The sequence below is a fragment of the Pelodiscus sinensis genome, chromosome 3 (genome assembly GCF_049634645.1).
Source record: "Pelodiscus sinensis isolate JC-2024 chromosome 3, ASM4963464v1, whole genome shotgun sequence".
Classification (NCBI taxonomy): Eukaryota; Metazoa; Chordata; order Testudines; family Trionychidae; genus Pelodiscus; species Pelodiscus sinensis.
The window spans coordinates 109,152,242-109,166,910 of NC_134713.1; positions in this window are offsets into that span (position 1 = coordinate 109,152,242).

A 14,669-nucleotide genomic window follows, 5' to 3' on the forward strand; every position below is an offset into this window, starting at 1 on the left:
TACAAAGCAGGGCTAAAGTTGAATTAAGCTACGTAACATCAGCTATGTCAATTGCGTAGCTGAACTTGAAATAGCTTAATTCAGCTTTTGGTGCTACATTCTTCCTTCGACTTCCCTTATACCTCATAAAATGAGGGTTACCCCGAATAAAAAGAAGTCCTCTAGCTCAACATTCTTTCAAAATAAAGGCTTCTAGTGTAGATGCTCAGTATGTTACTATAGATTTATAAATGATATTGATGATTTATTTAGCATAAACAAAACAGATTTTTTAATTCAATTGACAAGCTTTTCTAAGGCATTTACCACCATATTTTCTGAGCATTTTGCAGCAACTGTAAGAGTTAGGCAGGTAGCGTCATCCCCATTTTGCAGAGGGGGAACAGATTGATTAAGTAACTAACTTAACATCTCACAGGAAATCTGTGACAGAACAGTTATCAGAACAGCAACAAAAAACCTTTCAAGTCTCAGTGCAGTATCTTATGCACAAGTCCATCTTTCCTTTCTGACACCTTTCCATACGTTTCATAATTGGTGGACATTTGTACTCTTGAGTCATCTTAATTTACCTTTCCAGACAGCTTTGAAGGAAACACTTCACAGGAATTATTAACCAGTGTTTTAGATTCAGTGTCAGTACATCTGTGAAGCAAGAGACTTTACAGTGATAGATTGTAGGTGGTTCAATTTCCCAGTGCATAATAGACTATTTTCTTATATTGCTCTCTTGGGCTTGCATTAGATCTGAAAGCTTGAAAAACCCTCTTGGAAAACAAAGTGGCATAAAAAAGACTGAACGTGCAGGTGCAAATCTAGAGCACGCAATTAAAGTCAGTAGAGAATTAAATGTTAGGAAAACTTATGGTAACAAGCAAATGCTTCAGGTTTCCCAGAAAATAGAGAACGAAATGAGAAACTGGAAAAAATTGAACCTTTTCTCATGGCTTTTCTTCCAAGCCTACAAGAATCATGAACATCTGAACACAAGCTTTTCCCTGAGAGGACTATGTGAAACACTTGATCTATAGCAGAACTGCAAGTAATGTCTTTGATATTTATGTCAGTAGATTAGAGGTTATATATGGTCCTGAATTTCCTTTGTAAGCCACAGCTTGATATTTGGGCAATTACCCTTTTTTTGGAACATGCGGAGGTCACAGAGTGATGAATATAATCCATTATTAGCATTACTCTTCCTTCATAACAGGCAAATTACATAGGCTACTCTGCTTTACCTTTTTTATCCACCATCACAAAAGGGTATGTCTAGACTACATGGCTCCATCGATGGAGCCATGTAAACTAGTTTACCCAAAATAGTTAATGAAGTGGGGATTTAAATAATCCCCGCTTCATTAAAATAAAAATGGCCACCGTGCTGTGTCAACAATCAGCTGATCCGGCACAGCGCAGCAGTCTAGATGCGGATTGGTCGACAAGGGAAGCCTTTGTCGACTGCTCCTGTAAACTTCGTTTCACGAGGCATAAGGGAGCGGTTGACAAAAGCTTACCTTGTCAACTGATCCGCATCTAGACTGCCATGCTGTGCCCGATTAGCTGATTGTCGGCACAGTGTGGCAGCCATTTTTATTTTAATGAAGCTGGGATTATTTAAATCCCCGCTTCATTGACTATGTCGGGTAAACTAGTTTACATGGCTCCATCGACAGAGCCATGTAGTCTAGAAACACCCAAAGTGACTGCATGTGGTGAAACTAAAGAAGCACAGAACTCTTACTATAATTTTCAGTATATACTAGGTTATACACAATATACTGTAGTTCAACATATGAAGTTAAAAAAGCGTTTATTTTCCTTTCAATATGTTAGGGGATGGAGTTGCTTTTCTGTGGAAAATTACAGCAAGAGGAGATTTATTTTGCTTGTACAATACCCCCACTTTGCAGAGAGAGAGCAAAGGCATGAGAAATTAAGTGACAATCTTCACTCTATTCTATTAAAAGATGTGGGAAAAAGGAGGGTGAACAACAGAACTGGGAAAACACTTAATGAGGCTTGAAACAAAGAAACTGGGATCGGAGGCAACAACAAAGCTGTAGGCCAGAGGATGAGATGAGACACACAGAAACTTCTGGAAGAATAAGCAGGGTAGGGGGAGGTGGCAGAGAAAAGTTCAAGTCATCAGCAGTTTTGTGGCTGACAGCTTTGTACATGGAGACAAACATCTCACAAAGCTCTCTGTCCTGTTGGCTGTACACCCACACAAGGTACTCAGGGAGATCTGTTCCAAATCACTGAAAAGACTCTGGCTTTAGACCAGAACAAGATCTACGCAGCAAAACATAGTTTGGAAATGTTGGAGGTGGTGTTTTGGTGATGAATGATGCAGTCCTTTATTACTTTTTATATCATAAAGTTATAGGCACCTGTTTACATGCAGCCCATATTATACTCAAGACATTCAGGTAGCTGATATTGCTGCAGCAAGTCTGAAGTTTAAAAAATTTCATCTGAAGGGAGATCACTAATTTTCTTTTACTAAGGTTTAACAATTACACTAGGAATTTAAAGTCAAATGCTGCAATTTTTCCTCAAGCAAAACTCCCAGTGATGTCGTGCAAAGTTTTCTGTGGAAAGCACTGTTATGAATGACATTTGAAATGGTTATTTTGAAGGACATTGTGCATTTGTTTCAGGAGACTAGAAAGTAAGGACATCATACCTCTAAGAATTTTGGCTCATATTCCAGAATAGATAATGCTTGTAGAAGTAAGATCTCTCCCACCAAAAAAACAACAACCAGAACTTGATTAGAAAATTAAAGGTTAGAAATAAAAGCCTGAATGTATTTGTCAAGAATAAGTCCTGCCACACCAACCTAATTTCCTTCTTTGACAGGGTTGCTGGCCTAGTGGATAGGGAACAAAATAGACATGCTATATCTTGATTTTAGTTAAGCTTTTGACAGTTTCACCAGATTCTTATAATCAATTTAATCTAGACCACATTTATCTAGTTTAATATACAGTGAATGAACAACTGGTCAAAAGACCATGCTCAAGGAATACTTATCAATAGTTCACTATCAAATTGGGAGAGTACATCTAGCCCTGCAGGGCTCAGTCCTGAGTCTAGTGCTAGTCAATGCTTCCTTTAATGACTTGGATAACAAAGTCGTAGAGAATTTGTTTATGATATCTTCAGGTGACACCAAGATGGCAGGGGTTGTAAGCACTTAGGAGGGTAGGATTAGAATTCCAAATGACGGTGACAAATTGGTCTGAATTCAGAAAAATTAAATTTAAGAAACACAACTGCAAAATACTTCCCAGACGAAGTTAAAAAGCAACCAACCAACTACAAAATGGGGAATAATTCATTGGGTGCTTCTGAAAAGGATCTGAGAGTTATAGTAGGTCACAAATTGGGTACAAGTCAATGTGAATACAGCTGCAAAAACAGCCGTGTGATTTGGGGTTATATTAACAGGAGTATAATATACTAGACAAGGAAGATAACTATCTCACCATACTTGGCAGCGGCAAAGTCTCAGCTGGAATACTGTGTCCAATTCTGGGGCCCTCAATCTAGGAAAAACATGGTCAAATTTGAGAAGATAACAGAAATGATAAAAGCCTTAAAAATCCTGAGCTATGAGGAAAGATTTTAAAAAGGACATATTTCTGGTTAAAAAGATGAGGGAGGGGAATCTGATAACAGTCCTCAAATATCTTTAGGGATGTTATAAAGAGGACAGTCCTCAATTGTTCTCTATGTCCACTGAGAAGAAGTAATGGGCTTAATGTGCAGCTAAGGAAATTTAGGTTAGGTATTAGGAAAAACCTTTTAACTAAAAGGGTTATTAAATTCTGGAATATGCTGCATGATAGAAAGTTTTTAAGAATAGTTTGGACAAACACCTGCCAGGGATAATCCAGATTTATTTAGTCATGCCATCATCAAGGGGGCTGGAGCTGATGACTTCTTCAGGACCATTCTAGCCCTACATTTCTAAGATTCTATGAAAATTTAATAAGCTTTGAAATATGGAATAGATACTGTGTATAATAGCCTGGATTTGAATAAATGCCTTGACATTTCACAATATTTTAAAAATAAATGACTTGCAGAATAATTTTAAGTATTTGCCTAAATACACAGCTGAGCTAATAAGTCAGGGCCAGGTTCCTCCATGTTAGTATGCATTGAGCAGTAACTTACTCAGAATACTTTTATTAATATGACTATGTGCATAGTAAGGAGCTACTCATATAATGGTGGGAAAATCTGATCCTGGTAAATAATTAATTCTGTGAATTCCATAATCATTTTCAAATGAGGTATTTGACCTTTAATTCTCCCTGCTCCCCAGCTATTGACTAGTTCCATCCTGGCCTCTCATTTCCCTGCTCAAGCTAATAAAAGTATTCCCTCCCTAGGACAGCATCTAAAGCTTCACACCTGCATCACTGAAGTCAATGGAAGTGTAACAATTCATTTCCATGGTGTAATTTTAACAGGAAGGAAATTTTAAGTCAATTTTGTCTGAACGTGTGAGAGGAGAAAAGAGATTGTAGTTATTTCACAAAACCACCTCTTGCCTAGAAAAGAGATATATATCTACTAACACAGAATGCTCTAACCTTCTTTAAGGGTAGAGAGGTTGATGCATATGATTCAATCCTACATTCCAGCGCTCTGTGGACATATTGTCTTGATGAGGTAAGGGAGCAAATTTTGATCTCATATTCCTAAATCAGGTGGGATCAAAAATGGTAGTTTATAGTTGGGATGGATATCTACAATTACTCTTTCCTCTAAAGACCATACATTTTATCTATATAGATCAGGTATATTTATTAAAAGTTGTGGTCTTCATGCCAGAAGTTCAACTAAACATGAGGTACTTACCTACAAGCTCTGTTGGGCAACAAAATATTAATTCTTAATTTGGAAATATGGAGACTTTGTTACTATTTTTATTTATCTTTCACTTTTCTTTTGTTGATACCCATGTTTATATTGCAGAGTTCTTAGAATTAAAAAATTTACATTTCTAAGAAAATACCATAGAATTATTTTAATGCATAGGACAAATAAAGTAGAATTTATTCAGCACAAAATACTAGTTTACCACAACTACAATGAAAACAAGGGAACTTAAAAATTGGCACAGATGGAATATAGAGTCACTTAGCCCTGGTTTACCCTAGGACTTTATTTCAAAATAACTCCCCAAGGTCAAATTCATAAACTGAGCATCTACACTCCATTATTTTGAAATCTATACTCCTGTTTTTCATCAGGAGTATTGCTAATCTTCAAATATTTAAAAAATAATGGTAGTGTGGATTATTCAAACTAATTTCCCACCAGGTTAATTCGTATTAATTATTCCCCAGTGCTTTCTGGGGCTCTAAGCTGAAGGTAGTGCTTCCAAATTGACAGAGCCTGCCTCCAACTAATTTTGTGGCTTCCCCATAGTGTGGACATGCTAGTTCAAATTTGTTAAATGGGGTGTTATTAAACTGAATTTACTAATTTTGAAATAGTTTCCTAGTGTAGGCATGGTCTTAAACATTATAAAATAATGCACAGACTTCTGAAATGTAAGGACGGAAAAAATGGGATCCCTGTATCTGGAACTATGTGATCTGTTTAGAGACGTTATTTCTAGCCTTCATTTATGACATTCCACTTCCCCACTTAAAAATATGTTAATTCCTTTTCTCACCTCTATGAAAATCTATAGTACATAATTTCCCCATATTGGTATCTTCATGATGTTTTAAAAGTTAACTTTTAATTAAGCACAAGGTGTGATTATGAACATTAGATAGCATTGATATGTAAGTCTGTGAATGGTTAAAGTATGCACTTTTAAAGTAAGGTTGAGCATTACCAAAGGAAAAAAAGAGAGTAGCAAAATACACACCCTGGACTTCAGAAAAGCAGACTTTGACTCCCTCAGAGATAGGCAGGATTCCCTGCGATGCTAACATGCAGGGAAAAGGAGTCCAGGAGAGCTGGAAGTATTTTAAAGAAGCTATAAAAGGCACAGGAAGAAACCGTACCGATGCACAGCAAGAAAAGCAAATATGGTAGGCGATCAGATTGGCTTACTGGGGAAATCCTTGGTAAGGTTAAACACAAAAAGGAAGCTTATAAGAAGTGGAAACTTGGACAGATCACTAGGGAGGAGCATAAATATGCTGCTTGAGAATGCAGGGGAGCAATCAGGAAGGCGAAAGAGCAATTGGAATTGCAGCTAGCAAGGGATGTGAAGGGTAACAAAGGTTTCTACAGGCATGTTAACAATAAGAGGACAATCAGAGAGGGTGTGGGGCCCTTACTGGATGAGAGAGGTAACCTAGTGACAGATGATGTGGGGAAAGCTGAAGTACTCAATGTTTTTTTTGCCTCCGTCTTCACAGACAAGGTCAGCTCCTAGACTACCGCACTAGGTAACGCAGTATGGGAAGGAGGTGGACAGCCCTTGGTGGGGAAAGAACAAGTTAATAACTATTTAGAAAAGCAAAACATACACAAATCCATGGATCCGGATTTAATGCATCCGAGGGTACTGAGGAAGTTGGCAAAAGTCTTTGCAGAACCTTTAGCCATTATCTTCGAAAACTTGTGGAGAACAGGAGAGATCCCGGATTATTATAAAAAGGCAAATGTAGTGCCCATCTTTTTAAAAGGGAAGAAGTACAATCCAGGGAACTACAGATCAGCCAGCCTTACCTCAGTACCTGGAAAACTCATGGAGGGGCTCCTCAAGGAATCCATTTTGGAGCACTTGAAAGAGGGAAAAGTGATCAGGAATAGTCAACATGGATTCACCAAGGACAAGTCATGCCTGACCAATCTGATTAGCTTCTATGATGAGGTAACTAGCTCTGTCAACATGGGGAACTCAGTGTATGTGATATATCTTGACTTTAGCAAAGCTTTTGATATGATCTCCCACAATATTCTTGCCAATAAGTTAGGGTACGTCTACACTACAACGTTAATTCGAACTAAGCTAATTCGAACTAACGGATCTAGACTAAAAAACTAGTTCGAATTAGCGTTTTGCTAATTCGAACTAGCATGTCCACATTAAGTGGAACCTGAACCGGGGGCAATCGGGGGGCTGCAGGAGAGGTTCCACCCCAAAAGCCCGCAGAACCAGCCCAGGCCTCCCCATCGGGGGCTCGTGCCCCATTCCTCCCTCACCTCCTTCCACTTACCCTTCCCTAACCCCTTTTCTTGATGTACAAAATAAAGGACAATTGTGTTAAAAAATGGAATCTGTCTTTATTGAACAAAACTGGGGGAGACTGGGAAAAGGAGGTGGAAGAGGGGAACAGAGAGGATGGGAGAGGGGAGGGCAACTAAAATGATCAGGAGTTGGGAACAGGTCCCATATGAAGAGAGGCTAAAGAGACTGGGGGTACGTCTACACTACAGCGCTAGTTCGAACTAACTTAGTTTGAATTAGTTAATTCGAACTAAGCTAGTTCGAACTAGCGCATCTAGAACTAAAAACTAGTTCGAACTAGCGTTTTGCTAGTTCGAACTAGCGCGTCCACACTGATTGGACGCAGGGGGGCATTTAAGGGCAGCTGAAACCGGTTCTGGCAGGGCATCAGGTCAGCAGTTGCTTTGTGTGGCTGCTGTCTGAGGCTATCTGAGGCTCGTGCTTAAAGGGACCCCCCTGGACAGCCGGTTCTCAGCTTTTCCTGCTTGCTTGCCAACCTCGCCGAGGGACAGCAAAGCGTCGGTCTCTGTGCCCGTCTGTGTCGGTGCTTCCCTTCGGGGGGGACCGCCGCAGGTGGCAACATGGAGCCACGGTTCGCCCTGCACCTTCTGGTGCACGTTCTGGACTTGCTGCTGCAAGCCTGCCACCAATGGCTCGAGGCTGCCTGGCACCACCTGGGGAACGTCAGCCCCCTGCCTCTCCGCCTGGCCGCCCTGGGGGCCGTGGAGGAGCCGCGGCAGCGCCCCGGCACTGGCGTGCCCCGCCGCATCTGGCGTCTGGACACCAGCAGCGACTGGTGGGACCGCATCGTCCTGGAGCGCTGGGACGACCGACAGTGGACCCAGAACTTTAGGATGAGGAGGGACACCTTCCTGGAGCTCTGCGAGTGGCTCGCCCCTGCCCTGAAAAGAAGGGACACTCGCATGAGGCCCGCCACCCCCGTCCAGAAGCGGGTGGCCATCGCCCTCTGGAAGCTCTCCACGCCGGACAGCTACCGATCCGTCGGGAACCAGTTCGGCGTGGGGAGATCCACTGTCGGAGCAGTGCTCATGCAGGTACGGCGCTCGTCGGCCACCGAGCCGGGGGGGAGGGGGGCTGCGAGGAGGGGATGGGCCGCCCCAGGGACAAAGGGGGGGCGGGAGGAGGCGAAAGCGCCCCGCACCGGAGGGGTCGGGCTGTCCCGGCCGTACTACACGCCGCCAGGGGGGTTGCTTCCGGGAGTGGGGCGCGGGGCACTGCCAGGACACGCACGCTCCCAGCCACCCGGGCGCCCCACTGATTGACGCTTTGCTGTGTCTCTCTCCGCAGGTGGTCAAGGCCATCAACCGGGTGCTGCTCCGCAGGGTGGTCCGCCTCGCCGACCCGGATGCCGTCATCCGGGGATTCGGCGCCCTCGGCTTCCCCAACTGCGGGGGGGCCATCGACGGGACGCACATCCCCATCCGTGCCCCGGAACACCAGGCGTCCCGTTACGTGAACCGCAAGGGGTACTTCTCCATCATCCTGCAGGCCGTGTGTGACCACTGGGGACAGTTCACGGACATAAATGTGGGCTGGTCCGGCAAAGCACACGACGCACGGGTGTACCGCAACTCCTCCGTGTGCCAGCGGCTGCAGGACGGGACCTTCTTCCCCGACCGCCACATCAGGGTCGGGGACGTGGACATGCCCGTCTGCCTGGTGGGGGATGCCGCCTACCCACTGCAGCCGTGGCTCATGAAGCCCTACACGGGGCACCTCAATCCCTCCCGCCAGGCCTTCAATAACAGGCTGAGCAGGGCCCGCATCGTGGTGGAGGGGGCCTTCGGGCGACTGAAAGCCCGCTTTCGATGCCTACTCACCCGTCTGGACCTGGCCGAGCACAACATCCCTCCCGTGGTGGCGGCATGTTGTGTGCTCCACAATTTGTGTGAGCGGAAGGGGGAGGCTTTCCTGCCAGCCTGGATGGCTGAGGCTGACCGCATGGCTGGACACTACGGTCAGCCCCGCACCGCCGCCATCCGGGAAGCCCAGCGGGGGGCCATCCGGATCTGGGAAGCCCTGCGGGAGAGCTTCCAGGTGGAGGAGGAGGAGGACTGACCTCTCCCTGCATGCCCCACCGGGGCCTTCTTCCACCCTACCCCCCCTTCCCCTTTCCCCTCCCTACCTACTGTCAAATAAAGACACCTGTTTTTCAAACAAAAACGTCTGTTTATTTCACAGAACTGGGGTGGGGGAGGGAGGAATGAAGGTGGGAGAAGGGAGGGGGAAACCTGGGACGAGGGAGCTGGAAGGGGAGGGGAGGGAAGGGAGGAAGGGAAAGGAAAGCTCAGGGGTGGGAGTCTGGCTGCCTCTCCCGTCTCGCCACACTGCGGGTCCGGGGGCGTCGGTGGGGAATGGTTGTGGAGGGGGGGGCAGAGAGGACAGGGGGTGTGGAGGAAGCAGGAGCGGAAGCAGGAGGAGCAGGGGGAGCAGGGGGAACAAGAGGGGGAGAAAGAGGGGGAGCAGGGGGAGCAAGAGGGGGAGAAAGAGGGGGAGCAGGGGGAGGAGGAAATGGAAAGCGGTCCAGCAGGCTCTGGAGGTGGCCTCGCAGGGCACGGCCCTGCTCCTCCAGGGCCTCCAGACTCCTCCGGCGCAGCCTGAGGTCCTCCTGGACCCAGTGGTCCTGGAGACGGAGCTGTTGGTCCAGGAACCGGAGATGCCGCCTCTGGTAGTCCTCCTGGTTCCTGGCTGTCCTGCTTGCCCGGGCGCGGGCGGCTGCTGCAGGCGGTGTGGTGCGCCCTGCAGGCCCCGGTGCTGCAGCTGTGGTGCAAGAAGACCAGCGGTCAATTACCCCAGGGGCCCAGGTGTGTGAAACCCAGCTCCCCTCTGCAAGGCCAGGGCCCCTGCAGGATCCCCAGCTGCTGCTCCGTGGTGGGCAAGGCCCAGGCGCACGGTCCCGGGGCTCCCTCTCGCCCCAGCCCCCCGTACACATAAGGGGAACACAAGGGTACTCACAGGTGGACACCTCCCCGGCCTCTGAAGATGCAGGCGAGCGGCTCTGTGGGGTGCCTCGGGGGTCCCGGGTCCTGGGAAGGCTGGCGGCAGGCTCCTGGCTCTCAGAGCCCTCTTCCTCCTCCTCCGTGTCCAGGAGCGGTCCCTCTGCCCCGGGGTCAATCACGTCCCGGGGGGCAGGGACGGCATGAGGCCCCAGGATGCGGTCCAGGGCATGGAAGTGGGGGCAGGCCTCCGGGTCAGCCCCTGGCAGGCAGGCCCGGGAGTAGGACTGCCGCAAGTCCTTTATTTTGCAGCGCACCTGCTCCCGGCTGCGCTGGTGGCCCCTGGCGGCCAGACTGGCAGCCATGCGTCCGTAGACGGCCGCATTCCGGTGGCTAGTGCGGAGATCGTGGACATTGGAGGCTTCCCCCCAAACCTCGATGAGGTCCACGATCTCCGCACTTGACCAGGCGGGCGCCCGCCTTTTGCACCCCCGGGCAGGCTCCCGGGAGCCGCCAGGCTGGTCGTGGGGAGCAGTGGAGGGCTGGGAACCCTCGGATGGCTGGCTCATCCTGTGGCAGGTGCAGGCTGTGCAGGCACGGGTGCTTGCAGCCTTGCAACTGGCACAAAGTGAGTAGCCAGCCCGTGGCCCTTTAAGGGCTCCGGGGCCGGGAGGGGGGCAATAGAGTTTCCCTGGCGTTGGCCAGAGTGGCCACCAGGGAAACCTGGGAAGCCTTAGCCTCCCACTAGTTCAAACTAAAGGGCTACACAGCCCTTAGTTCGAACTAGCTAGTTCGAACTAGGCGTTAGTCCTCGTAAAATGAGGTTTACCTAGTTCGAACTAAGCGCTCCGTTAGTTCGAATTAAGTTCGAACTAACGGAGCGCTAGTGTAGCGCCTAGGAAAGTTAGTTCGAACTAACGTCCGTTAGTTCGAACTAACTTTCTAGTGTAGACATACCCTGCGACTTTTCAGCTTAGAAAAGAGGAGATGAAGGGGGGACAGGATAGAGGTCTCTAAAAGCAGGAGTTGGGTGGAGAGGGTGCATATAGAAAAGTTCTTCATTAGTTCCCATAAAGAAGGACTAGAGGACACCAAAGGAAAGGAATGGGTAGCAGGCTTCAAACTAGTAACAGAAAGTTGTTCTTCACAAAGCAAAGAGTCAACCTGTGGAACTCCTTGCTGCAGGAGGCTGTGAAGGCTAGAACTAGAACAGAGTTTAAAGGGAAGTGAGATCAAGTCATGGAGGTTGGGTCCATGGAGTGCTATTATCCAGGGGGTAGGAGTGGTGTCCCTGCCCAAGGTTTGTGGAAGGCTGGAGAGGGATGGCACGAGACAAATGGCTTGGTCACTGTCTTGGTTCAAACTAACTTTGTAGTGTAGACATACCCTTAAGGAAGTATGGATTGGATAAATAAACTGTAAGGTAGATAGAAAGCTGGCTAGATTGTCAGGCCCAACAGGTAGTGATCAATGGCTCAATGTCAGGTTGGTGGTCAGTTTCAAGTGGAGTGGTTCTAAGGCCGGTTTTGTTCAACATCTTTATTAATGACCTGGATGATTGCACCCTTATCAAGTTTGCAGATGACACTAAGCTAGGGGGAGAGATAGATACATTGGAGGGTAGGGATAGGGTCCAGAGTGACCTAGACAGATGAGAGGATTGGGCCACTAGAAATCTCATGAGATTCAACAAAGACAAGTGTAGAGTCCTGCACTTGGGACGGAAGAATCCCAAGCATAGTTACAGGCTGGGGACCAACCAGTTAAGTAGTAGTTCTGCAGAAAAGGAACTGGGGGTTACAGTGGATGAGAAGCTAGATATGAGTCAACAGTGTGCCCTTGTAGCCAAGAAGGCTAATGGCATATTAGGATGCATTAAGAGGAGCATTGCCAGCAGATCCAGAGATGTCATTATTCCCCTTTATTCGGCTTTGGTGAGGCCACATCTGGAGTATTGTGTCCAGTTCTTGGCCCCCCACTACAAAAAGGATGCGGAAGCATTGGAGAGGGTCCAGCGGAGGGCAACCAAAATGATTAGGGGTCTGGAGCATATTACCTACGAGGAGAGGCTGAGGGACTTGGGTCTGTTCAGTCTGCAGAAGCGAAGAGTGAGGGGGGACTTGATAGCAGCCTTCAACTTCCTGAAGGGAGGTTCCAAAGAGGATGGAGAGAGGCTGTTCTCAGTAGTGACAGATGGCAGAACAAGGAGCAATGGTCTCAAGTTGTGGTGGGAGAAGTCCAGATTGGATATTAGGAAAAACTATTTTACTAGGAGGATAGTGAAGCATTGGAATGGGTTACCTAGGGAAGTAGTGGAGTCTCCATCCCTAGAGGTGTTTAAGTCTCGGCTTGACAAAGCCCTGGCCGGGTTGATTTAGATGGGATTGGTCCTGCCTAGAGTGGGGGGCTGGACTTGACGACCTTCTGAGGTCTCTTCCAGTTCTATGATTCTATGATAAGGGGATGGTTGGATGAAATAACAGGATCTTGGTAACTAATTGACCATTCATTATCAGTTGGAAATAGGTCAATGGAGGGATGATAGGAGTTGCTATAGGGAACTTTCTGGGTGTCTGGCTGGTGAGTCTTGCCTACATGCTCAGGGTTTAGCTGATCGCCATATTTGGGGTCAGGAAGGAATTTTCCTCCAGGGAAGATTGGCAGAGGCCATGGAGGTTTTTCTCCTTCCTCTGTAGCATTGGGCACAGATCACAGCTGAAGGACTCTGCATGTTGGGGCCTTCAAAGTATTTGAAGGCTTCAATATCTGAGACATAGGTGAGAGGATTATTCTAAGAGGGGTGGGCGAGATTCTGTGGCCTGCACTGTGCAGGGGGTCAGACTAGATGATCATAATGGTCCCTTCTGACCTTAAAGTCTATGAGTCTATGAGTCTATGAGAAAAGGAACTGGGGATTAGAGTGGATAAAAAGCTGGATATGAGTCAACAGTGTGCCCATTCACCAAAAAGGCAAATGGAATATTAGGTTGCATTAGGAGGAGCATTGCCAGCAGATCTAGAGAGAAGTGATTATTCCCCTTTATTCAGCACTGGTAAGGCCACATCTGGAGTACTGCATCCAGTTGTGGGCCCCCCACTACAGAAAGGATGTGGACACAATGGAGAGGGTCCAGTGGAGGGCAACCAAAATGATTAGGGGGCTGGAGCACATGACCTACGAGGAGAGGCTGAGGAATTTGGGGTTATTTACTCTAAAGAAGAGAAGAGTGAGGAATGATTTGATAGCAACCTTCAACTTCCTGAAGGGAGATTCTGAAGAGGACGGAGAAAGGCTGTTCACAGTAGTGGCAGATGGCAGAACAAGGAGCAATGGTCTCAAGTTACAGTCAGGGAGGTCTAGGTTGGATATTAGGAAAAACTATTTCACTAGGAGGGTGGTGAAGCACCGGAATGGGTTACCTAAGGCGGTGGTGAAATCTCCATCCTTAGAGGTTTTTAAGTCTCGGCTTGACAAAGCCCTGGCTAGGATGATTTAGTTGGAATTTTTCCTGCTTTTGGGCAGGGGCCTGGACTCGATGACCTCCTGAGGACCTCTCTTCCAGCTCTAGGATTCTATGATAACATTAAATGCAAACACTTTGGGGCAGGGACTGCCTTTGTTTGTATAGTGTCTAGTATAATAGGGCCATGGACTTCTAGTTGCCAACATAACACAAGTAATGCCATTCCTACAGTCTAATATGAAAGCAACCGAGGAGGTAGTGACACAACGTAAAAGGTGGGCACTGCAAAATTTACTCGGTAATCAGAAAACTCATTCTTTGATACATAGGTGCAGGAAATAAGAGGGTGCTGCACATAGGTTTTGTGCCAGGAGTCCTGGTCCTGTGCCTTTGCTACCCAGTAACCCAGTTGCCAGGTCTGCTACTGCCTGGGGGCTCTGCTGCTAGTCTAGGGTCCTGCTCAGCCAGGGTATCTGTTGCTGGCCCTAGGGTTCCAGTCCCTAGCCCTGCTGCCAGCCCAGGGTCCCACCTTGGCCAATAGTCCTGCTCCCAGGTATTCTGCTGCTAGCCCTAGGGTTTGCCTGGCCATCAGCCCCATGCCGGGGTGCTCTGCTGATGGTCCCAGGGTCCTGGTCAACAATCCCATATGCACGTTCTGGCTGCTGGCCCCAGCTCTAGGAAGCAATGAGGGGCATGGACAAAGCAAAGGGGGACACAGCACTGCCACTCCAAAAACTGTTCCAGAGAACATTCATAGATTGTTTTATATCAGCATGCTAAAGTCAGAAAACTATCTGACTGAATAGCTCAGTGAAATGTTGAAGGTTGGTTTCTATCTGAATAAAAAGCAGCTTTTCCTCCATGGATCCCAAGAAGAGATACAAGGGCCTTTGTATGACTAAATCCCTGCCATAAATTTAGCAGAGGATATATGACACAGTATGTAAGTGAACCTCTTTATGAAAATTTAATATTTAAAATTATTGCTTGAAGTATAATCGTGTAATTGGGAATAGCAGTGGTATGCATTCTCTT